Here is a 24,208-nt window from a genome sequence, read left to right on the forward strand (position 1 = left end):
TTCACATTAAGCTTAAATCTATTGTGTGCTCCTGTATTGTAGTGATTGAAGCTGAAGTAGTCTTCAACAGGAAGGGCATTGTAATAGATGATTCTATGAGTTAAACTCAGGTCATGTCGAAGGCGGCGGAGTTCTAAATTTTCTAAACCCAGGATTTTAAGTCTGGTGGCATAAGGTATTTTGTTGTAAACAGAGGAGTGGAGAACTCTTCTTGTAAAATATTTCTGGATACGCTCAATTGTATTAATGTCCGAAATGAGGTGTGGGTTCCAGACAGGTGAGCTGTATTCAAGAATTGGTCTAGCAAATGTTTTATATGCTCTGGTTAGTAGTGTAATCTTTCTGGAGTAGAAGCTACGCAAGATTAAGTTTACAACTCTTAAAGCCTTTAAGTTCAGTGTAAACTTAAATTTCAGTTTGAGTTAAATTTCAGTGTGAACTTAAAGTTCAGTGTATAGATTTTCCAGTTAATGTAGAGACAAGGACATTTGTGGGAAAAGTTAAAAAAAAGTTAAGATGGCAGAGATGGGACAGAGCCAGTGGTGGGGTTCAGCCAGTTCACATCTATTCGTGAGAACCGGTTGTTAACTTTCTAAGCAGTTTGGAGAACGGGTGGTTGGAAGAAATCTTATTTTGTTTTTTTCCACTTTACAGGGCTAATCCTGTAAGGAAGGCAGGAAGGAAACATTCTGGCGTTGTTTCTAGCCTAATCTTTATTGCCCTGCTTATAGAAGTTGCCTCTCCAGTTAACTCTTATTACATTGTAACAGCTAAGGCGATCAACGTGAGTGACGTTGAGTTTGGCCACACCCACACAATCACATGACCACTGAGCTACACCTACCCAGCTGGTCATTAGGGCAGAGAACCAGTTGTTAAATTATTTGAATCCCACCACTGGACAGAGTTTTGATTATATGGTCATGAATCCTTCTTGATCTTCTCCCGGGATGTCCCAGAGTAATTGAGTATGCAACAAAATTTCATTTTAATGTATGCCAATTAGCGGACATTTAAAGTGACAATAAAATTAATTATTCTATTCTTTCTTATTCTAACAAACACGCGCTTTCCCGGACCAAAATCTTAATTTCCTTAACAGGCAGGCGCTTTAAAAAAAATGCTTGGAATTTCTTCCTACCACGATCCCCCACCCGATTTCTTTGTTCCAAGCCCCCTCTTTCTAGAGTAAGAAGTGAAATGATATATTTTCAGAAAATAATCAAGTCAAAATGCATTAATATGACATTTCTAAGCAATTTCTTGCTTTTCATGTAACTTGACCATTATGGCACACACAAAAGGCTGCAGGGTATTATTCTGGCTTGCCATGGAAAGTTTCGTTTGAATAGGTTTGTGTGTGTGTGTGTGTGTGTGTGTGTGTGTGTGTGTGTGTGTGTGGACATTGTTTAAAATCTGAGGAGCTTCTTGGCATAAAAGTGTATGGCTTTTAAGAAAGGCTTTTTGAATCTGAAAAATATGGGCTCAGTTGAGGTTCTTGGCTAATTTCTGTAAATATGGGCTGCTCATCACAGACAGCCTCAAAAGATGTTAGAGAAACATTACAAATATGTGTTTAAACATGGTTCTAATGTAAACGTAGGCCTGATATAATGTAGACTAGTGCAGACTGGAAAGGCTTGGTTTCATTTTCTTATATATTCATTGTATTTTGAACTGCATTATTATTCTCCAAAGCCCCTGAGGGCAGGACAAGAAGCAACGGATAGAAACTAATCAAGGAGAGAAGCAACCTAGAACTAAGGAGAAATTTCCTGACACTTAGAACAATTAATAAATGGAACAACTTGCCTCCAGAAGTTATGAATGCTCCAACACTGGAAGTTTTTAAGAAGATGTTGGATAACCATTTGTCTGAAGTGGTGTCGGGTTTCCTGCCTAAGCAGGGGGTTGGACTTGAAAACCTCCAAGGTCCCTTCCAATTTTATTCTATTCTATTCTATTCTATTCTATTCTATTCTATTCTATTCTATTCTATTCTATTCTATTCTATTCTATTCCATCCCATTCTTGACTCTTGACTCTCAACTCTATTCTTATAGGTTGAGGTAGCATATCAACCCTTCTGAGGGCTATGCATGTATATTAAACCTAGAATTGCCATGCAGTGCGGAATAAAGATACCAAACATACAACATCGCCTGGAGCCTCCTGGACAACTTGCTGCACCTCTCTCAGTCTCAGCCTGTTGTTCGTCTGATTCACACCTAACCCCCTTATTCTACTGAACAGCTGAGCCTGTTCAGTCAGGCTAGCACTCTCTGACCTCCGATCCAGGCCCATTACTCGGCTCCATTCTTTCTGTTAAGTTCTGGAAGTAACGAGGCTGGAGACCAGGGTAGTGACAACAGCTCTTTAATATAGGGTGAACCCAGCGAAAGGCTGGGGGAAAAACCTCTCCTTTTATACAGTTCTACTGGTGGCTTCGTCCAATCAGCAACGTGCTGATTTCCCGCTCAAATATTTAAAGGTACAGACAAGAATACATAACACTCCTCCCCTCCCAGAAAACACTTTGCCTCTATTTACATTTTATTTACATGTTATTTTTCGACGTAGTCACGCAAATAACCTGGGCGTCTCCTAGTTCTTTCAGACCTGCGCGGTTCAGTTCTGGGTGGTGTTTTGAGCTGTTCGGAGGGTCTGTTTTCTCCTCCCAGCTCTTTCTCTAGGCCGTCGGGCCTTGGATTATTTACCGATTCTTTTTCTTGGCCATCCGGCCCTGGATTACTTTTGTAATTTTCCCTGTCGTTTCCCTCGGGAACCTGATGGCGTCGCTGGACCTCCGGGACCTCAGCTAAGTCTTGCGCCTCCCCCGGGTCATGGTCAGCTGTGGGTTCAAATAAGGAGGGGTCATAATTTGTTTCCTGTGGCTTAATTTGTTCAGTTATCCGTCTCCTTATCTGATCTATGTGGCGCCTCCATACTCTGTTGTCGGGTAGTTCGATCAAGTATGACTTTGGGCCGGTTGTTTTAATTATTTGCCCTGCAAGCCAACTCGGGCCGTCCCCGTAGTTGCGGGCCCACACTCGGTCGCCTATGTCAAATTCCCTGGTTTTGTCTATTTCCCCTTTGTAACCCTCTGGTGTGTAAAGGGGACTCAAGCGGTCAAGTGGGCACCGGAGTTTCCGTCCCATCAGTAATTCGGCTGGGCTTCTGCCTGTAGCAGTGCTTGGGGTTCTGTGCTGAACGGCCAGAAAGAAGTCTATCTTTGTTTGCCAGTCGCCTGGCTTGAGCCTGGACAATGCCTCCTTAGCGCTCCGAACGGAACGCTCTGCAAGGCCATTCGACGCAGGGTGGAAAGGCGCAGAGAGGGCATGTCGGATGCCCTCCTCTGCCAAGTATTCTTCGAATTGGGCTGCCGTGAATTGCGGCCCGTTGTCGGACACCAGAGTGTCCGGCAACCCGTGGGTTGCGAATAAGTGGCGCAAGGCTGCGATTACTGCCTCGGCCGTGGTGGATTTCATGAGTATGATCTCCAACCATTTAGAGAATGCATCGACAACCACTAGGAACGTTTGGCCATGGAAAGGGCCAGCAAAATCAATGTGGATTCTTGACCAGGGCCCTTGGGGTTTTTCCCATTCCCTGACTGGGGCCGTTGGAGGTAGGGGTCTGGACTCTTGGCAAGCCTGGCATTTCCCTACCCTCTCAGCAATCTCTGAATCCATTAGTGGCCACCACACATAGCTTCTTGCTAGCCCCTTCATTCGGACGATCCCTGGGTGGCCCTCGTGGAGGAGGTCCAGTACCTTTCCCCTTAATTTATCGGGGATTACCACCCGATCACCCCATAACAGGCACCCCCCTTGAGCCGAGAGCTCATCCCTTTTTTTAACAAACTCCTTAAAACGTTAAGCCCGGTAGCGGCCACCCTCTTTGTACCCAACCGAGTACAGTCCTTAACAAAATGTCCCGGTATGATGCCCGAGCCACTTCTTTAGATGTGACTGGGCCAGAGTCCAAAGAGTCAATAAGCAGGATGGGCGTCCCCGGCGTAGGGTCTTCGATAGGCCCTGGTAGTGGGCATCTGCTTAACGCGTCTGCATGCCCCACTTCTTTTCCTGGTCGATGCTGCAGTTTGTACGAATAAGCGGCTAGGAAAATAGTCCATCTGGTTAAGCGCGGCGAAAGTGCCACAGGCGTTGGGCGGTCGCCAGCCAGTATCCCTAGTAGCGGTCTGTGGTCAGTCACAATTTCAAAATCCCGCCCAAAAACATATTCGTGGAATTTTTTCACCCCTGACACAATGGCTAGTGCTTCTTTATCTAATTGACTGTAATTCCTCTCTGGGGAGGACATCGTTCTAGAGTAAAAGGCTATAGGGGCTTCTGTGCCATTTGGCAGTCTATGGCTGAGTACAGCCCCCACCCCATAAGGGGAAGCATCGCAAACCAGCACTAGGGGCAATGAGTTGTGATATTGGATAAGCAGGCTATCACTTGAGAGCAGGTTCTTGACTGCTTCAAAAGCCTTATTTTCCGACTTTCCCCAAGACCAAACAGTATTCTTTCCTAAAAGCCTATGCAGCGGTTCAGCAACGGTCGCTTTGTTTTTTAAAAAGACCGCGTAAAAATTCACTAGCCCCAGGAATGCCTGTAGCTCTGCTTTATTTTTGGGCGCTGGAGCCTTTTTTATTGCCTTGACTTTGCTCTCAGTGGGGTGAATCCCTTTCTTGTCTATCCGGTAGCCCAAGAACTCAACGGATTCGACCCCTATCTGGCATTTGTTTACCTTGACTTTTAATCCGGCTGTCCGGAAAATGCCCAGAACCTTTCTTAAACGCTCCCCCAATTCTTCTAGGTTTTCCCCTGAAATCAAGACATCGTCGAAGTAGGGAACTACCCCGGGGAGCCCTTGCAGAAGTCGTTCCATTAGGTTTTGGAACAGCCCTGGTGCCACACTCACCCCAAATTGCAATCGGGTGCACTTGAAAGCCCCCCTGTGCGTTACAATTGTTTGGGCTTCGGCTGTGCGGGCGTCTACGGGCAGTTGTTGGTAGGCTTGGGCCAAGTCTAGCTTCGCAAAGACTTGCCCTCGCCCCAAAGAGTGCAGCAAGTGTTGCACCACGGGAACCGGGTAAGCGCTTTTCTGTAAGGCTTTGTTAAGCGTCGCCTTGTAGTCAGCGCAAATTCTAATTGACCCGTCCGGCTTTATTGGGGTGACGATTGGCGTCTCCCACTTTGCGTGATCGACTGGCACCAAAATCCCCTGATTTATGAGCTTATCCAGCTCCTTATCGATTTTTGGTTTTAGGGCAAAAGGGACTCTCCTCGCCTTAAGCCTAATGGGGGCTACCTGGGGGTCTAAGTTGAAGGAAATAGGGGTCCCCTTGTACTTGCCCAGGCAGTCCTTGAAGACATCTTCGAACTCGTTAAAGAGAATGTCTTTCAGGTTACAGTCACTTCTGTAGATGCCAGTCACTCCCATGCCCAGGGCACGAAACCAGTCTAGTCCCAACAGACTGGGCAGGGTCCCTTCGACGATCGTGATGGGCAGGGTCTTCTTGTGTGGACCGTACTCGACTCGGACGGAGGTGGTCCCTCGAACAGGGATGCGATTCCCTTGGTAGTCGTGGACTCGTAGCCGTTGTGCTTGCAGGTGGCGCTTCGGGACGGACGGCAGCGACTTTGCCAAAGTGTCCCAGGACATGATGGTGATCGCTGATCCCGTGTCTACTTCGAGCCGGCACCGTACTCCCTCTATTTTTGGTTTGGTGAAGATCTTCTTCTCCACTTGGGTCGAGGCGCGGCCTATGACCACAGTTGTTTGGTTGGAATCCGCGCCTTTTTTGTTTGAGCCAATCATGGTCGCCTTGCCGATTCAGCGCTCTGATTGGCCGATTTGAATTTTCGGCGGGAAGGTTGGGCGCTCGACAAACTTGAGCTAGGTGCCCTTTCTTCCCACACCGACATGTCGCGTCCTTAAACTTGCAGCGTTGGCGCTGGTGTTGACCCCCGCAGCTTCCGCATTCGTCTCGGTCCCCTTTGTCGCGTTTCTCGGTGCGGCAGACCCCTTCCTCATCTTCACCGTCGGATTCGGTCTGAACCTCCTCCTGGTGCACCGGAGTTGCCTTCGCGCTCGCCTTTGGTGGGACCGGCTTCTGCAGTGTCTCTGCCGCTTGGGTGGACATTTCATGTGCTCTGGCTTCGTCCAGAGCGTTGGCCAGCGTTAGGTTGCTCTTTGCTAGCAGCCGACGCCGCAAACGGATGTCTTTGACCCCTCGGATGAGTTGCTCGAGGAGCACCTCGTCTAGGTCGCGGTATCCGCAGTCCTTGGACGCTTTTCTCAGGGCGGCCATGTAGTCACCTATGGATTCGCCCTCCAACTGCCTTCGCTCTCCGAATTCAAACCGCCGCACGTATTTGGACGGCGTTGGTGCGAAGTGGTTTTTCAGTAATGTCTGTAGAGTTGGCCACGACACCGACTGCAACGGCGATGGCTCTGCCAGGGCTTCCGTGATATCAATGACCTCCGGACCACAGTGGCTTAAGAAATAAGCCCTTTTTCGGTTATCTGGAACTCCCTGCAGTTCGTTGGCTTCTAGAAAGCTTTCGAAACGGGTCATATATGTTCCCCATTTCTCTTTAGCCGGGTCAAACGGTGCGGGCGGAGTGTAACTGGCCATCTCCGCTTTTCTGCCCTGTGTTTGCTGGGTTCGGGTCTATCGTGCTTCAGCTCGGTTCTGGTTCTCCTTAGCCTCGAGATCCCACCTTCGTCGCCAGTGTTAAGTTCTGGAAGTAACGAGGCTGGAGACCAGGGTAGTGACAACAGCTCTTTAATATAGGGTGAACCCAGCGAAAGGCTGGGGGAAAAACCTCTCCTTTTATACAGTTCTACTGGTGGCTTCGTCCAATCAGCAACGTGCTGATTTCCCGCTCAAATATTTAAAGGTACAGACAAGAATACATAACACTTTCCTCTGCCGATTCAAACTCAGCCTCTTCTTCCAAGGGGGGGTGGATCCATGACACTAGGTCAGAGATGATGAAATGACGCCTGACACATTAATGAGGAACTGATTTGGACTGATCTGCATATTCCTCCAGTAACTAGCTTAACCATTCTCTTGTGACAGGAGGGATCTGGCCGCATCTTATTCTAGCACAGGGGTCTCCAACCTGGGCCACTTTAAGCCTTGTGGACTTCAACTCCCAGAATTCCTCATGCTGGCTGAGGGATTCTGGGAGTTGAAGTCCACAAGTCTTAAAGTGGCCCAGGTTGGAGACCCCTGTTCTAGCAGCATAGGGTGGGTGAGATGGTTTCACGCAATCATTTCTCCTCGGTATGTCAAGTTGATTTCACGCAGACTATTTCAACACAATTTCAGTTTCTTATCAACTGCCGCCAACATACCTGATGAGTCACTCCTACCTGTCTCCTGAGCAGGTACGCCAGCACGTGGCATCTGCTAATTTTAAAGAAGCATTGCCAAAGCGTAATTATGAAGGAGGGGAGAAAAAACAAAACATAGGGTGGAAACCTGAGTAGCTATTTAAGAGAGTGGCATTCAACACTGATAAAACAACCTGTTGGAAGTTACCTTCCCTTGTAGCAACTTCTTCCACCTGACAGCTGGGAGAGCTTTTTGGGGAAGAATTCTTTCTGTGTTCTGCAGCCAATTCCAGCACGCCTGAGGGACTAGAAAACTGAGAACTGCTGGCTTTGCTCTGTGCCCAACAATATCATTATTATAATGATCTGTGGCAGCAGACTCCAAGGCTTAACTTTCCGCAGAGAAACAATGGCAGCTATTGAGCATTAATGATTGGCTCCGTGCTTGCCCGTCTGCCTAAAAGGAGGTCAGCAAGGGACAGGCAGAGCAACAGTGGAAAAGGACTGGAGCCAAGACACTCTACAACAATATTTCTTAATCTTGGCAACTGGCTGGAGGAATTCTGGGAGTTGAAGTCCACAGCTCTTAAAGTTGCCAAGATTGAGAAACACCGCTCTGTGGAATCATGGAAGAGAAAACATAGGTGCAATAGTTAACCATAGCCATAGGTGCAATAGTTAACAAACTGGTATATGATTTGCAAAGTCTACGTTCAAGTCCCTTTTTCTCAGGTTATTATTGAGTCTGTCATTTGCACCTCTATAACTGTCTGGTTCGGTTCTGCAACCCAAGAAGAAAGACACAGACTTCAGAGGATAATTAGAATTGCAGAAAAAATAATTGCTACCAACCTGCCTTCCATTGAGGACCTGTATACTGCACGAATCAAGAGGGCCGTTAAAATATTTACAGACCCCTCGCATCCTGGATATAAACTGTTTCAACTCCTACCCTCAAAACGACGCTATAGAGCACTGCACACCAGAACAACTAGACACAAGAACAGTTTTTTCCCGAAGACCATCACTCTGCTAAACAAATAATTCCTTCAACACTGTCAAACTATTTACTAAATCTGCACTACTATTAATCTTCTCATAGTTCCCATCACCAATCTCTTTCCACTTATGACTGTATGACTGTAACTTTGTTGCTGGCAATCCTTATGATTTATATTGATATATTGACCATCAATTGTGTTGTAAATGTTGTACCTTGATGAACGTATCTTTTCTTTTATGTACACTGAGAGCATATGCACCAAGACAAATTCCTTGTGTGTCCAATCACACTTGGCCAATAAAAATTCTATTTTTATTGGAGGGAGGGAGGGAGGTTGGAGATGGGAATTAGAAGGAAGGAAAGAAGGAAGAAGATGTGAATGAGAAGGAAGGGAGGGAGGGAGGGAGGGAGGGAGATGGGAATGAGAAGGAAGGAAGGAGATGGGAATGAGAAGAAAGGAAGGAAGGAGATGGAAATGAGAAGGAAGGAAGGGAGGGAAGGAGGGAGGGAGGGAGGTTGGAGATGGGAATGAGAAGGAAGGAAATGGGAAGGAGAAGGAAGGAGAAGGAAATAAGAAGGAAGGGAGGGAGGGAGGAGGTTGGAGATGGGAATGAGAAGGAAGGAGATGGGAATGAGAAGGGAGGGAGGGAGGGAGGGAGGGAGGAGGTTGGAGATGGGAATGAAAAGGAAGGAGATGGGAATGAGAAGGGAGGGAGGGAGGGAGGGAGGGAGGGAGGTTGGAGATGGGAATGAGAAGGAAGGAAATGGGAATGTGAAGGAAGGAGAAGGAAATGAGAAGGAAGGGAGTGAGGAGGAGGTTGGAGATGGGAATGAGAAGTTAGGAGATGGGAATGAGAAGGAAGGAAGGAAGGAAGAAGATGTGAATGAGAAGGAAGGAAGGGAGGGAGGAGGTTGGAGATGGGAATGAGAAGGAAGGAAATGGGAAGGAGAAGGAAGGAGAAGGAAATGAGAAGGAAGGAGGAGGGAGGAGGAGGTTGGAGATGGGAATGAGAAGGAAGGAGATGGGAATGAGAAGGGAGGGAGGAGGGAGGAGGGAGGAGGTTGGAGATGGGAATGAAAAGGAAGGAGATGGGAATGAGAAGGGAGGGAGGGAGGGAGGGAGGGAGGAGGTTGGAGATGGGAATGAGAAGGAAGGAAATGGGAATGTGAAGGAGAAGGAAATGAGAAGGAAGGGAGTGAGGGAGGAGGTTGGAGATGGGAATGAGAAGTTAGGAGATGGGAATGAGAAGGAAGGAAGGAAGGAAGAAGATGTGAATGAGAAGGAAGGAAGGGAGGGAGGAGGTTGGAGATGGGAATGAGAAGGAAGGAAATGGGAAGGAGAAGGAAGGAGAAGGAAATGAGAAGGAAGGGAGGGAGGGAGGGAGGTTGGAGATGGGAATGAGAAGGAAGGAAATGGGAATGTGAAGGAAGGAGAAGGAAATGAGAATAAAGGGAGGGAGGGAGGGAGGGAGGTTGGAGATGGGAATGAGAAGTTAGGAGATGGGAATGAGAAGGAAGGAAGGAAGAAGATGTGAATGAGAAGGAAGGGAGAGAGGGAGAGAGGGAGGAAGGAAGGAAGGAAGGATGGATGGAAGGAAGGACACAAGGGCAGAAGATAGACAGACTTTGGCAATAGTATTAATCCTGGCTTCTTGGGGCCACAGGCTCCAGTATTTTGAACATGCTGACTGCTGGCATGAGGCCTAGCTCTCCACATGTTTGTTTCTACTTATAATGAGGTTTTATTTCAGTGCTTTTCTCAAGGCAATAATTTAATAAGAGAATAGATGTGGAATTACTGTCACAGTTTAGGATAAATAGTCCTTTGTGATTTTAGGCTAATGATTCCTTTGTGATTTTAGGCTAATGATTCCCATAGTAAGTGCATGGCACTTCAGTGGGCAGATGTCAAGAACAAGGCAGTATCTTAGACAAACGTATCATGCTGGCTGGTCCCATCTTCATATGCCTCTATCAATGGTAGCTTGTGACAATAAATACTCAGTCAATTCACCCATCCCGAAGTATGGATGCCAGATGTCTTCACTCATGCCTAATGAAGTAATCTCTAAAGTTCACTGAAAAGAACATTTTTACGCCTACGTTTTACTGACTAGAGGGACAGCAAAATGAGATGGAGTTTTTCATGTTAAGATGTTTGATTGGTATTGGGGAGAGCTAGGTTTGAGTTCCCAATTGACCACACAGAAAAAGTGGTTTGGGCCAGTTATTCTTTTTTAAATAAGACTATGTTTGATTATTAATATGGTGATGACCAAATATGAAAGTTCAACTGCTTTGAGCTTTCAGAGGAAAGGCAGACCATTATTATTATTGTTGTTGTTGTTATTATTATTATTATCATTATCTTTAGAATAGAATAGAATAGAATTTTATTGGCCAAGTGTGATTGGACACACAAGGAATTTGTCTTGGTGCATATGCTCTCAGTGTACATAAAAGAAAAGATACGTTCATCAAGGTACAACATTTACAACACAATTGATGATCAATATATCAATATAAATCATAAGGATTGCCAGCAACAAGTTATAGTCATACAGTCATAAGTGGAAAGAGATTAGTGATGGGAACTATGAAACGATTAATAGTAGTGCAGATTCAGTAAATAGTCTGACAGTGTTGAGGGAATTATTTGTTTAGCAGAGTGATGGCCTTCGGGAAAAAACTGTTCTTGTGTCTAGTTGTTCTGGTGTGCAGTGCTCTATAGCGTCGTTTTGAGGGTAGGAGTTGAAACAGTTTATGTCCAGGATGCGAGGGATCTGCAAATATTTTCACGGCCCTCTTCTTGATTCGTGCAGTATACAGGTCCTCAATGGAAGGCAAGTTGGTAGCAATTATTTTTTCTGCAGTTCTAATTATCCTCTGAAGTCTGTGTTTTATTCATTAAACGTGAAACTCAATCAACTGAACATTCAAAAAGGCATCACAAATACTATTGACTGGTGCTAATGGTTGATATGGGTTGCTGCCAGCGTCCTAGGTATCAACCAGGTATCTTAAGGTATCTTAAGATGTATGATGTTGCAAGTAGCACAGTTTTTTGCAGTGCTGCTGGTGTTATTGCAGGAAGCTGCAATTTGTTGATATATCTTATAAATTTTATTTATTTGTTTTATTTATTTATTAATCATATTTCTATACCGCCCTTCTCCCGAAGGACTCAGGGCGGTTTACAGCCATATTAAAACCATTTCTACAAACATTAAAATAAGATAAAATAAAATATTTAAATTTGGCTGACACTATAAAACCGATCTAAAACTCCCAATTAAAACTATCAGGCCAGTCCTGCTCAATGAAACAGCCATGTTTTCGGCTCTCCAAGTTCTTGGACATGGTACCAAGTGCCCCGATGACAATGGGTATCACTGTTACATGTTTCATCCATAGCCGTGTAGTTTCGATGGCCAGGTCGCGATATATCATGATTTTTTCCAGTTCTTTTTCTTTGACTCTGGGATCTCCTGGTACTGCAATGTCAACAAATCATATGTTTCCATTTTCTACAACTGTGATATCTGGTGTGCTGTGTTCCAAATGACAATCCGTCTGTATTTGAAAGTCCCACAAAATCTTCACTGTCTCATTTTTGATAACTTTTCCCACTTTGTGTTCCCATGACTTTTCGGATACAGGTATGTCGTATTTTTTACATAATGACCAGTGGATTAATTTAGCAACTCGGTCGTGTCTAGCTTTGTAATCAGTTTGTGCGATTTTGCTGCACTCACATATTAAATGTGAAACAGTTTCAACTTTGTAGTTGCAAAGTTGGCAGTTTGGATTGTCAGTGGATTTTTGTATCTTCGCTTTCATGGCATTAGTTTGTAGTGCTTGTTCTTGAGCAGCAAGTATTAAACCTTCCATTTCTTTATTGATGGTTCCTCTCTTAAGCCATGCCCATGTCAAGTTGTTATCACAGTTTCCTTCAATGTTTTTCAAGTGCTCCTCCATGCAGAGCTTTGGTTTCCCATCCATTTAATCTGTCATGCAAGTATTTTTCCTTATATTCTACTTTTGTTTTTATTACTACTATTACTACTACTACTACTACTACCACTATTATTATTATTATTATTATTTCTATTAAATATAGATAAATTTAACCATATGAGTTATAGATAATCTACCTCCTCTTAGTTCTTTTTCTTGATGACTTAAGAATTATCAAGTGCCCTCCTAGGGTTCAAGCGTAAGTGCTTTTAAATTGAGTCTGATTCCTGGTGATTTGCATTCATATAGTTATTTTTTTTTCCTCACGGTGTTAACAGAAGCAGTTCTGTAACGGTGTGAGTTGCTGAGGGAATTCACTGTGAATTGTGAATTGAGGGAGTTAGCCTACTGAAGAGAAGGATTAGAATGATCGTGCGCAAAGCGTATGCGCAAAGCGAACTGGTGGTAACACCGGTTAGAACCCACCACTGATCTGATCTAAGCGTAGTACATAAAATTATCTGCTACAATGTCCCACCTGTCAATGACTACTTCAGTTTCAACCACAACAATACACGAACACATAGTAGATACAAACTCAAAGTAAACTGCTCCAAACGTGATTGCAGAAATTCAACTTCAGCAACAGAACTGTCAATGCCTGGAATGGTTTCTTCCCCAAACCCCCAAAACTTTAACCTTAGACTGTCTACTGTTGACCTCACCCCATTCCTAAGAGGTCTGTAAGGGGCATGCATAAGCGCACCAATGTGCCTACTGTCCCTGTCCTAATGTCCCTTTTTATTCGTATCCATTTCATGTATCCATCATGATGTTTATACTTTTATCTGTTATCTTATATATGCTTGACAAATAAATAAATAAATAAATAAATAAATAAAATAAATAAATAAATAAATAAATAAATAAATAAATAAATGAATATGGGTTAACACAGGGGTGTCAAACTCGAATTGTCAAAGCGGTGTCATATGATGTATCGTGACTTTCCCCCCTTTCACTAAACCAGGCATGGGCGTGGCCATCGCGTGATGCATCTGGCCCACAGGTCATGAATTTGACGGCCCTGGTTTAACACAATGGTCTGATCCAGTTAATATGCTAAGATAGGGTTTCTGACAACCTCACTAACTTGCCCATACTGGTCAGAGAATTCTGGGAGTTGAACTCCACCCATCTCAAAGTTGTTGAGTTTGACACTCCGCTAAGTAAGAGAATGTTTAGTTTGCCAACAAGCTACAGAAGAACAGACTGCTGTAATCCTATTTTAGCCTGGCTTTAGATATTGTGTCAATCGTTTTCTGGATTTTGCAGAAAAACATTTCTGGGCTATGCTTTTTTTTTAGATAAATTATGAGAGGCAGTGTGTTTCTAAACTTTTCTGTGAAATTTCGGTTCAGCTAAATTTCTTCTCTTTCCAAATAAAACTTTGGTCAAAGGTTTTCCGCTAATTATGACTAAAATTTTGCCCTCTGGAATTCTTCTCAATTCCAAGAGGAACGTTGCTCAAGAGCAAGCCGTTAAGTCTTCACTCCTTGTATGGTAACAAGAATTTGTTTTACTGTTTCTCTTCACTGACAGCCAAGAGAATTGTGCTTTCTGTTTACTGTAATGGACAACTACAGTTATACCTTACAAGAAATTATCAGCGCTGGGCCGCAATTTTCCTAACCCTGAGCAGAGGGCTCTGTGGCATTTTGCTTAGCTGTTAAATTTGGCTCATGTCAAAGCTTGGATATAGTCAAGCATTTTGCTAACCATAATAGGTAATATGGACACCAGCCAGGGACTGCAGACCTTGGTCAGTGACTTATTGTTTATAAGTGCATTTTAACATTTCCCTCAGTTGCTCATTTTCTTTAATCACATCTACAGGCTTATTCTGTAGGGCAGGAAGTGTGGGTGGGGGAAGTCTTGTTAAAGTTAACTTACTGGCTTAGTGGCCCATTTAGAAAAATGAAAGCAAGTAATGGAAAATGGAGGATGACACGGTTGCACGAAGCCTGAATAACTGCCGTCTACTTGCCAAGGGGGTAAAACATGTTGTACATGGTTAGAGAAACCTCTAGGGCATTTTAGGATATATATTTTTTTCCCAGGCTGAGATTGGGAAAGAAAAGAGATTTTGGCATTGCCATAAATTAAACTGAGAGGGGGAAAAAAAAAATCAAAGGAGCAATCCAGCTGAGATTTATAATCTGATGCAAAGATATCCATCAATGTTTCCATATGGTTATTATTTTTATTTATCTTAATTAAAGAACAACAAAATCTCTGGTCCCAGAACCACACGTTTAGGTACAGGCATCAAAGCTCCCCCCACCCACAAAACCTGATTCTGAAATCGAATGCATAATGCACTCTATACATTGCCTTATATTGAGTTAACTAAACCAATTAACTTGTGCTCAGCTGCGCTCCAAGAGAAACAGTGCAAAGACAGTTGTGTAATGTTTCAGCTTGAGCTCTGAGGGCCCCATTCTTTCAGAATTACTGGAGGGGCAGTTTTTACCATTCCTCTCCCCAAACCAAATGATCTATTATTTTGCTAGGTGCACAAGCCAATGCAAAAAAAAGCAACTCACCAAGGCAGGAAATGGGATACCGGCTCAAGCACAGAGAGTTCTGCTCTCATATTGGCCTTCCTTTCCTCCTTCCTCTGGTTTACCAGCCGCAGGGAGCAACAGTTGTGGATGCTTGTATGCAGGGATGGGCTTCAAAAATTTTAGCAAGGGGTTCTCTGCCTGGTTGCTGGGTGGGTGTGGCCATGGTAGGCTTGGCCTAGTTGGCCTCCTGCACCACGGCGGGGGGTGGGTGGGCGTTTTTGCCCCACCGAGCTCTGGAGGCTTTCCTCGAGCCTCCAGGAGGGCAAAAATGGTCTTCCCAGGCTCTGGAGGCCAGAAATGGCCCCGTTTCCAGCCTTCCTGAACTGGTAGGCCCGTTTTTTCCCCGAGCCTCTGACCACACCCTGCACTATTTTGCATTTGAAACAGGCCATGTGGGGACTCCTGGGAGGGACAGGATGGGGTGGGCAAGGCCGGCCAGGAATGGGATTTGCGGGTTCTCTGAACTGCACAGAATCCTAGCTAGAGGTTCTCCCGAACCCCTGCGAACCTCCAGCAGCCCACCCCTGCTTGTATGGTGGCACCAGAAGTGTTGCAAAAGATGTGAGGACAATAAACTTTCAAGGGATCAGAACTAATTTTTCTGTTGAGTTCCCCTGTATTTCTGTATCTCTATACGTTCTCAACACTTAATTTGCTAACGAGCCTCCAGCCCAGGAGTGTCAAACTTGATTTCATTGCGGGCCGCATCAAGGTTGTGTTTGACCTCGGGGGCCCGGGGTGGACATGGCCAGGGTGGGCGTGGCCAGCTTGATGTCACTTGTGTCAGGGGCACCTATGGTGGTCCGAGTGCTCTGCCTGCAAAAACGGGCTTCTGAGCTCTGTTTTTGGCTGGGACAGCCTCCTGCAACCCTCTGACAGCAAAAATGGAGCCAAAAACAGCCAGAGCATGTGGCCCTCCCGAGCTCTGTTTTTGATTGCAGAGACACCGTGGGCCTTCTCGGTTTCCAGGGCAGCCTCGTGGGCCAGATCTAAGCACCCTGCGGACCAGCTCCGGCTTCTGGGCCTTGAGTTTGACACCTCTGCTCTAGCCTGTTAATATTCCTAGACCAGTGTTTTTCAACCTCAGCAACTTTAAGGTTTGTGGACTTCAACTCCCAGAATTACCTGCTGGGGCATGCCAGCTGGGGGAATTCTGGGAGTTGAAGTCCACAAACCTTAAAGTTGCTGGTTAATCGCAGCCTGAATATGAAGTTCATCATTTTCTCACTTTAGACAAGGTTCTATTGAAATTCCCAATCTGAAAGATGGGTGACCGGAGATCACAGGAGGTGACTGGAATATTTGGAGTAAACTATTCAAATTGTGAATTGGTCAGTTATGGCTCAATAATGCCAAATGGTCAATTATTTGGTTTCTTTTTTATAATAAAGGTTAAAGAAATCATTTGGATTTGCAAAAACCTTTTTTTTGCAAAATCCCCAACTCTGGGTTGAATAGACACAATCATTGTGCTCATGTAACATCCAATGCCTCAATAAATGGACAACCACTTGGACAACCATTTGTTTGAAATGGTACAGGGTTTCCTGCTTGAGCAGGGGGTTGGACTAGAAGACCTCCAAGGTCCCTTCCAACACTGTTATTCTATTCTATTCTATTCTATTCTATTCTATTCTATTCTATTCTACTCTACTCTACTCTACTCTATTCTATTCTCAATGGGGAAGCCAGATTCACTTAACAACCATAATACTAAATTAATAACTGCAGTGTTTAACATAACAACTGTGGCAAGAAATGTTATAAAATGGGGCAAAATTCACTTAACTACTGTGTTTCCCCAAAAATAAGATCCTGTCTTATATTTTTTGGAACCCTGAAATAAGCGCTTGGCCTTATTGCCGTGCGCTCAAAAGCCCGATTGGGCTTATTATCAGGGGATGTCTTATTTTTGGGGAAACAGGGTATCACACTTAAGAACAGAAATTTTTAGCTCAGTTGTGGTTGTAACTCAAGGACTACCTGAACCCAGCTCTATTTCAGAACTCCATGTTGGCTATGTGTGAATCCAGCCATTCAGCCATACAGTGTTCTGGTAGGTAAGATCTCAGCTTCCTGGAAATGGGTTCACAGAAACAGATCCCTTGCCTTTTGTACTTGTCCCCTGCCTATGGGATTTATGCCTTTCTCAAACAAGATACTCTATGGGAGTGAGAGTCTGGAGCGTCTCAAGATAAGTTTGATTGAAAAAAGAATTCTTGTATGGATGTTCCTCATGTTTGTAGCATGCAATCACTCACATGGTTGTTCCTGAGAGCTCAATGGGCTTAAGGCTAGGGAGGAGATTGTCTTTGGAAGGATGGGAAAGATAGCATCCAAGAAGAAGTATTTTGTAGATATGCAAAACGAAGTATGCAAGGAGAAGAAAGGGGCTAGATCAAGAGAGGTTAAAGATCATTGTGGCTTAAATGTGATTAGAGATCATTTATATCCCTAACCTTAAACCTATTCCTAGACTCATTTCATTTGAGACATTCCTTTCCACCCCCTGTAATCACTCTGGTTCAAAGGCAGCATTTCTCCACTCGGTATTGGACCAGAATTCTGACCGAAATTCTTGACTAGCAAGGCCGAAAAGAACTTCAGCCTAGTTTACAAAGAGACCATTGGGACAAAGAAGGAAGTCCTGGCTTCCCCCAAGTCAGCCCCCAAGGGGGTCTCTTGTTGTTGTCCTACACGCTCAAAGAGAAATAGGGGCTAGTACAAGGACATGGAAAGTTCAATGTGAGGATTCATCAACAGGTCTTATTCAGGGGTGGGCTGCTGGGGGTTTGCAGGGGTTCAGGAGAACCTCTAGCTAAGATTCTGTGCAGTTTGGAGAACTCCCAAATCCCACTCCTGGCTGGCCCCGCCCACCCCGCCCCTCCCAGGAGCACCTACACAACCCGTTTTGAATGCAGGTAAGTGCAGGGCACGCCCTGAGGCTTGGAGAGGATGAAAAACTGGGCCTACCAGAAGTTCGGGAATGCCAGAAATGGACCTGTTTCCAGCCTCCTGAGGGCCTCCAGAGCCTGGGGAGGCTGTTTTCACCCTCCTGGAAGCTTGAGGAAAACCTCCGGAGCCCGGGGAGGGAAAACACCCCCCCCATGTGGTGCAGGAGGCTGACTAGGCCACACCCATCATCGCCATGCCCACCCAGCAACCAGGCAGAGAACCCCTTGCTAAAAATTTTGAAGCCCACCTCTGGTCTTATCGATTGATTGATAACTTTATTTATATTTTCAAATAAAGTAATGAAACTAATAAAGATAAAGAATAGAAACTAATGATTGAAATCAAAGAAGGAAGTAAAGAATGAAAAAGGAAGAAAAGCGAAAAGTGCAGAAAGGAAAAAGAGAGAAAAACAAAGAAAGAAAGAAAGAACTTCCAACTGTCTTTAAACAAAATGACATTCCACAACAACTCTAATGTAGCTCAATTCTGCACTGAAGAGCTGAACTGAGTTGTTCAACTACCGAGGCTCCATTGGAGTGAAACCCATAACAAAGTTAATTTCTCTTTTGGGATGCTATGGCTCCATTTCCTTCTTAGGGTACCTTCTGTTGCATCTCCATTGGTTCCTGAGCTTCATGTCATGGAGGGAAACCTGAATCTTCCAGATTGATAACCGTGATAAGAGTTCTTTCTTTTCATGAAATGACCCAATCATCTCCTTTTGAGTTAGGAGCCATCTCTATAACTTGAAGTTATGACTTCTGTAGATTAATTTTCCATTGTGTGAAGAACTTCCTTCTATCTATTTTGAAAGTCCCTTATTGGATGACCTTTAAAATTTGAGACAAGGAAAAAAAATTCTCTGTCAATTTTCTCCTTGCCATTTGTGGTTTTGTATACTTCAATCTTATCCCTTCTCAGATTTATTTTAAAAAAGTCCTAAAGCCTTTTTGAATGATTTTGACTGCCCTTTTCTACACTTTTTCATATTCTGTGATATCCTTTTCAAATGGGGAGACCAGACCCAGTCACAGTATATTACTTAGTTTGGATAATAAAATCTATACTAAGAACACAACCAAGCTCAGAGAGCACAAAGGACCCTTCGTAGTCCAATTGTGGATATTTCATAGGGATATAAAAATGTCACCATGTTGGCTTTTTATTTTCAAGTCCCTTTCCTGAACAACTTTGCCACCTCACTTCAAATGTTAAAATCAGTTTAGTTCATTATCATTCCAATTTATATTCTCAAAATGAAACGCTTTGCTTTACTGTGCATTTTTTTCTACCCTCCAAAGCCACGAAACAGTTAATCCACAGCAGGGCATAAAGTATATCCTTTGCATTGTGCTTTTGCTTTTCCAAACTGTTTAGAAAAAAATGATTATGAAGGTAGATTTTTTTTCTCATAGCTATTAATCAAGCATTCTTCTGACTGCAGGTTGATAATGATCATAAAATAGCATGCTCTAAGACAGTGTATATAACCGTGATGGCAAATCTATGGCACACGTGCTGGAAGTAGCACACAGAGCCATCTCTCTGGGCATGTGAGCCGTCACCTGTTGCTCTTCCGGATTCCAGCGCACTGGCCAGCTGGTCACCATGTCACCAGCGAGCGCCGAAAACCAGAAGAGCAGCCGCCTGGTGCGCATGCGCATGCATACAGCGGAAACTGGAAAATCATCTTCTCTGGGCGCATATGGGTTTCCAGTTTCCGCTGCGCGCATGCACACCAGCCACCTGCTCTTCCAGTTTCTGGCGCACGCATGCACGCCAACCAGCTGGTCTTCACACACGCATGCATGCCAGAAATCAGACGTTCAGGTGGCCGGTGCGCATGCGTGCGCTGGAAACCCGAAGATCATCTGCCTGGCACACACATGCACATCGGGCGGCTGCTCTTTCAGTTTCCAGTGCGTGCGTGAGCGTGCGCGCTTCCGTTGTATGAACCCCAAACACTTTGTAAACCATGTAAGTTTATAGTTTTGTTGTGAAAGGCAGCCAATTTTGGTTCATTCAGCAAGTCACGATTCAGAAACCACAGCTTAGCATTATGTGCAGGGGTGAAATGCTACCGGATCGGATGGGATCGCGCGATCTGCTAGCGATGGCGGCTGCTGGTTTGGAGGACCGGTAGCAAAAATCCCTGGCCCCGCCCTCCCTGCCTCTGCTGAACAGCACCGTCTGCAGAGGTTTGTTTTTTTTACTTTTAAAAGCCGGTTTTGCTTCAGCCGAAACAGGCCTTTAAAAGTAAAAAACAGCAGAACCTTACTTGTACTCTTACTTGTAGAAAACATGTTTTCTACAAGTAAAAGTAGAGATTTTAAGGCACTTACCTGATTACTGATGAAGGCATGGCTCTCTTTCCAGCCCAAAAGCTCTAGTTTCACTTTCAGTCAGACAGCATCAATCGCTCAGCTAATCTATTTCCTCGGTGATCAACTGGCTGGCTTTGCTGAGGAACTCTGGGATTTGAAGTCCACAATAAAATAAAATAAAATAAAATATTTGTGTAGCTTTCTGAGATTTGATGTGTTTCTGTAGTGTTTCACTCTAACTACACAAACACACAAAATCTCAGCTGGATGTGGCATATTGTGTGTGTGTGTGTGTGTTAGTTGTGTGTGTGTAAAGTGTGAAAGTTGGTTTTTGAGCTTTTTGTGGCTATATGAAGTGTGAAGTGCAGCTGCCATTGTGTGTGAGTCACTTGTGTTGTGTTGTGTTGTGTTGTGTGTGTGTAAAGTGTGAAAGTTGGTTTTTGAGCTTTTTGTGGCTATGTGAAGTATGAAGTGCAGCTGCTTTTACATTGTGTGTGAGTCACTTGTGTTGTGTGTGTGTAAAGTGTGAAAGTTGGTTTTTGGTACCTCTTATTGTTTTTTATACTTTGTTTATTATTTTTATTATTTATTATTTATTGTTATTGGCCACGCCCACTAAGCCATCTGACACAAGCCACACCCACCAATTAAGCCACGCCCACAGAACTGGTAGGGAAAATTTTTAGATTTCACCCCTGATTATGTGTGAACCAACCACAGTCACCTTGGATAAAATATTTATGCATCCTACAAGTTCCAATTAGAGATTATAGGAACTTGGGATCTTTGCAACTAAAAATCACTCCTCCTAAAGCTAATAAGCATTAAAATTATTTGTTTGTTTCGATTTTGATATTCTGCTTTTTCTCTCAGAATTCAAGGTGACATGTACAATAGGTTACTCCATCCTATAATGCAGGGGTCTCCAACCTTGGTCCCTTTAAGACTTGTGGACTTCAACTCCCAGAGTCCCTCAGCCACTGGGAGTTGAAGTCCACAAGTCTTAAAGGGACCAAGGTTGGATACCCCTGTTATACTTCAGAAGAACTCTGTGAAGAATGTTGAGCTAAGACAAAGGTGGACAATTACATTTTCCAGGTGGCTGCATGAAAACCTGTGATTGTTGTGGTGGGCTGAACCAAAAGGGGTGTGAAGGCGTGTAGGCCTGTATATAGGCCTGCACGTATATTTAAAAAAAAAAAAAAGCAGTTGCTTTCAAAATAAAAGACCTGGACAGGGGCAGTCAAAGATCTAGAAGTGGCCCAAGGGACATCGAATGCCCAGGTCCGGGCTAAGAGATCTTGCCTTTCAAATGTCGTCAGTGAACTTCCATGCCTATTTGTGGACTATTGAAACGTCTCTAGGATCTGTCAACCTAATCTCTCTACCATATGGTGCCATAAGATTCCAAATCAACAATATTGCAGCCTCTTCTCAAAACTGTTGGAAAGTTTCAACTCCCTTGCCCAGCCAGACCTTTGATTTCTCAATGTAATATGCCAAATGTCCATATGTGGTACGATCTGTGGAGTCATGCTGAGGCTATGTTGCAATGAGGCCATTTGTTGGTTCTGCATCTGGGCTTCACTGACATCCATATTATTATTTGTTTGTTTGTTTGCTTTCATGCACTAGAGCAGAAGCCAGGTGGTTCTAAAGAAAGATTTATGGTTTCGAAATGAATTTGCAGCATGTTTCATATGACAAAAGAGCAGTGCACACCATTATTTATGGTCTAGAATAACATTTAGGTTTACCACTAACTAGAATTTATTTTAAGGTGGGAAAAACGTTTGCAAAAAGGGACGTGATTTATATGGATTTTTTTTTTAACCAGGTTTCCATAATAAAATTGGTTTGGAGAGCAAGATGCCATCTGTTACTCATTATTTCCTAATGGTTGTCACACCCAATTAATTCATTGGCGTCGTTCATTAATTTGGAGGTGTTACAAAAATGAGGACTGGGTTTAAATGTGTATTTTTTGCATGTTTTTAGAGTTTAAACAGCCTGGTAATTTTGAAGCCTTGTTTGGGTTATAAGTTAATCTATTGCTTTCATATGTAATTGTCCACTGGAGAAGAATAGGTTGGGGCAGCAAGCCACAAAAGCAAACAAAATCGTGATTCCAAAATGTATATTTATTTATACAAGACATTTAGAAGTCACTTCCCTGTTAAGATATATTTACAAGTTTTCTGAAACTATCCTACAGTTAAAACTTTCTCCCAGCAGATAGAATTCTGTCTGACTGGCAGATAGAATAAGGGGTGGGCTGCTGGAGGTTCGCAGGGGTTCGGGAGAATTCTGTGCAGTTCGGAGAACCCCCAAATCCCACTCCTGGCTGGCCCCACCCACCCCTCCCCTTCCCCCCCAGGAGTCCCCATGCAGCCCGTTTTGAATGCAGGTAAGTGCAGGGTGCATGTGGAGGCTGGAGAGGGCGAAACCCGGGCCTACCGGAAGTTCAGGAAGGCCGGAAAAAAGGCCCATATCCAGCCTCCAGAGGGCCTCCAGAGCCTGGGGAGGCCATTTTCGTCCTCCTGGAAGCTCAAGGAAAGACTTCAGAGCCTAGGGATGGCAAAAACGACCCCTCCCCCTGCTGTGGTGCAGGAGGCAACTAGGCCAAGCCCACCATGGCCACACCCATCTGGCAACTGGGCAGAAAACCCCTTGCTAAAACTTTTAAAGCCCACCCCTGGATAGAATCCCTTCTTTCTCCTACTTATCAATAACAAGGTGGAACAAGATAAAACAAGGTCTCTATCAGATTTGATTGTAGTGCTAGCCAGCCTAAACAGTCTACAAATCAAAGGCAATGATCATCTTTATAGCCTATTACCCAGTTTTGGCCTTCAAATGCACCAGCAAATTTACCATATGTACTCATGGATAAGTCTATCCATGCATAAATCAAACCCAATTTTGGGGTCTAATTAAGCATCCAAAATTCTCAGCTTATCTGCAAGTAGATACAATAGGAGCAGTTATTTCATTTCCAGTCCAGACATGACTGCTGGACTGGATTTCTGTGCTGCTAGAAATCTATCTTCCAATTCTCATATTCCTAGGCAGAAGCAATTTCCTCTTTAAGTCTAATCCAGGTGCCCTGAAACTAGACAGCTTCCAGATCTTCAGACTTCAACTTCCAGAATTCTTGGCAATGACCGTGCTGGCTGAAGGATCCTGGGAACTGAAGTCCATGCATGCATGTCTATAGACAGACCAGGTTTATAATGGCTGGCCTAATTGTGTAATTTCTGAGCTAGTATTTTATTAGTTGTACTTCCTTTAGTAAGTAAGAAAGAAGATCCTGGAAGCCTGAAATGTGCTGGGCCCCTGGCCTGGAGAAGCGTGTGAGGTCCCCAATCCACATTTAATCTGTTTGTTGATGGTCTTTCATCCAGTGTGTGTTTCCTTGCTTGGCTCGGGGGCTAATATGGCATGGGGGCTGTAACTGTTTTGTTTTTTTCTCTTTCCTATTTGCATTTGTCCTTGGAAGGCATTTGTTATTTTTGGCAGACTCTTGCAGTATTATTGGGAATTTACTAAGTTCCTTCAAGGCCTCTTTGTTCGGTCGCTTAATTTACTCCATTTGCTTAAGGACTTTTCATTTCACTGAATATAAAGAGAGGGAGAGGAGCAAGGGAGGGAGGAGAGAGAGAGAGAGAGAGAGAGAGAGAGAGAGAGAGAGAGAGAGAGAGAGAAAGAAAGAAAGAAAGAAAGAAAGAAAGAAAGAAAGAAAGAAAGAAAGAAAGAAAAATGGTTAGATAGTTCGAAGCCTTCAATCGTAATCACCCAGGAGAAATAACTGACTAAAAACAATTGTTAATATGTTTGTTTTTTCAGGGCCTTCTTGAAAAAACAACTGGGAGTGAGGAGATGGTTTGGAAAGAGGTCACCTTGGGCTGCAGTTGACTGCCCTGTTGCAAAACCAGTTGGGGCAACAACAAGCCTACAAATCTGATTCATACTCACGACTTTTGATA

At 44.1% G+C, this 24,208-nt stretch overlaps 1 protein-coding gene and 1 pseudogene across 4 annotated transcripts in view; one reads left to right on the forward strand and one right to left on the reverse strand.

Moving 5' to 3' along the window:
* The window catches only part of CALD1 (caldesmon 1), a 257,710-nt gene that overhangs the window by 50,744 nt on the left and 182,758 nt on the right, over window positions 1-24,208 (forward strand). The window lies entirely within an intron of this gene.
* Window positions 1,451-7,429, reverse strand: LOC131202580 (uncharacterized protein K02A2.6-like; annotated as a pseudogene).

The sequence above is a fragment of the Ahaetulla prasina genome, chromosome 7 (assembly GCF_028640845.1).
Source record: "Ahaetulla prasina isolate Xishuangbanna chromosome 7, ASM2864084v1, whole genome shotgun sequence".
Taxonomy (NCBI): Eukaryota; Metazoa; Chordata; class Lepidosauria; order Squamata; family Colubridae; genus Ahaetulla; species Ahaetulla prasina.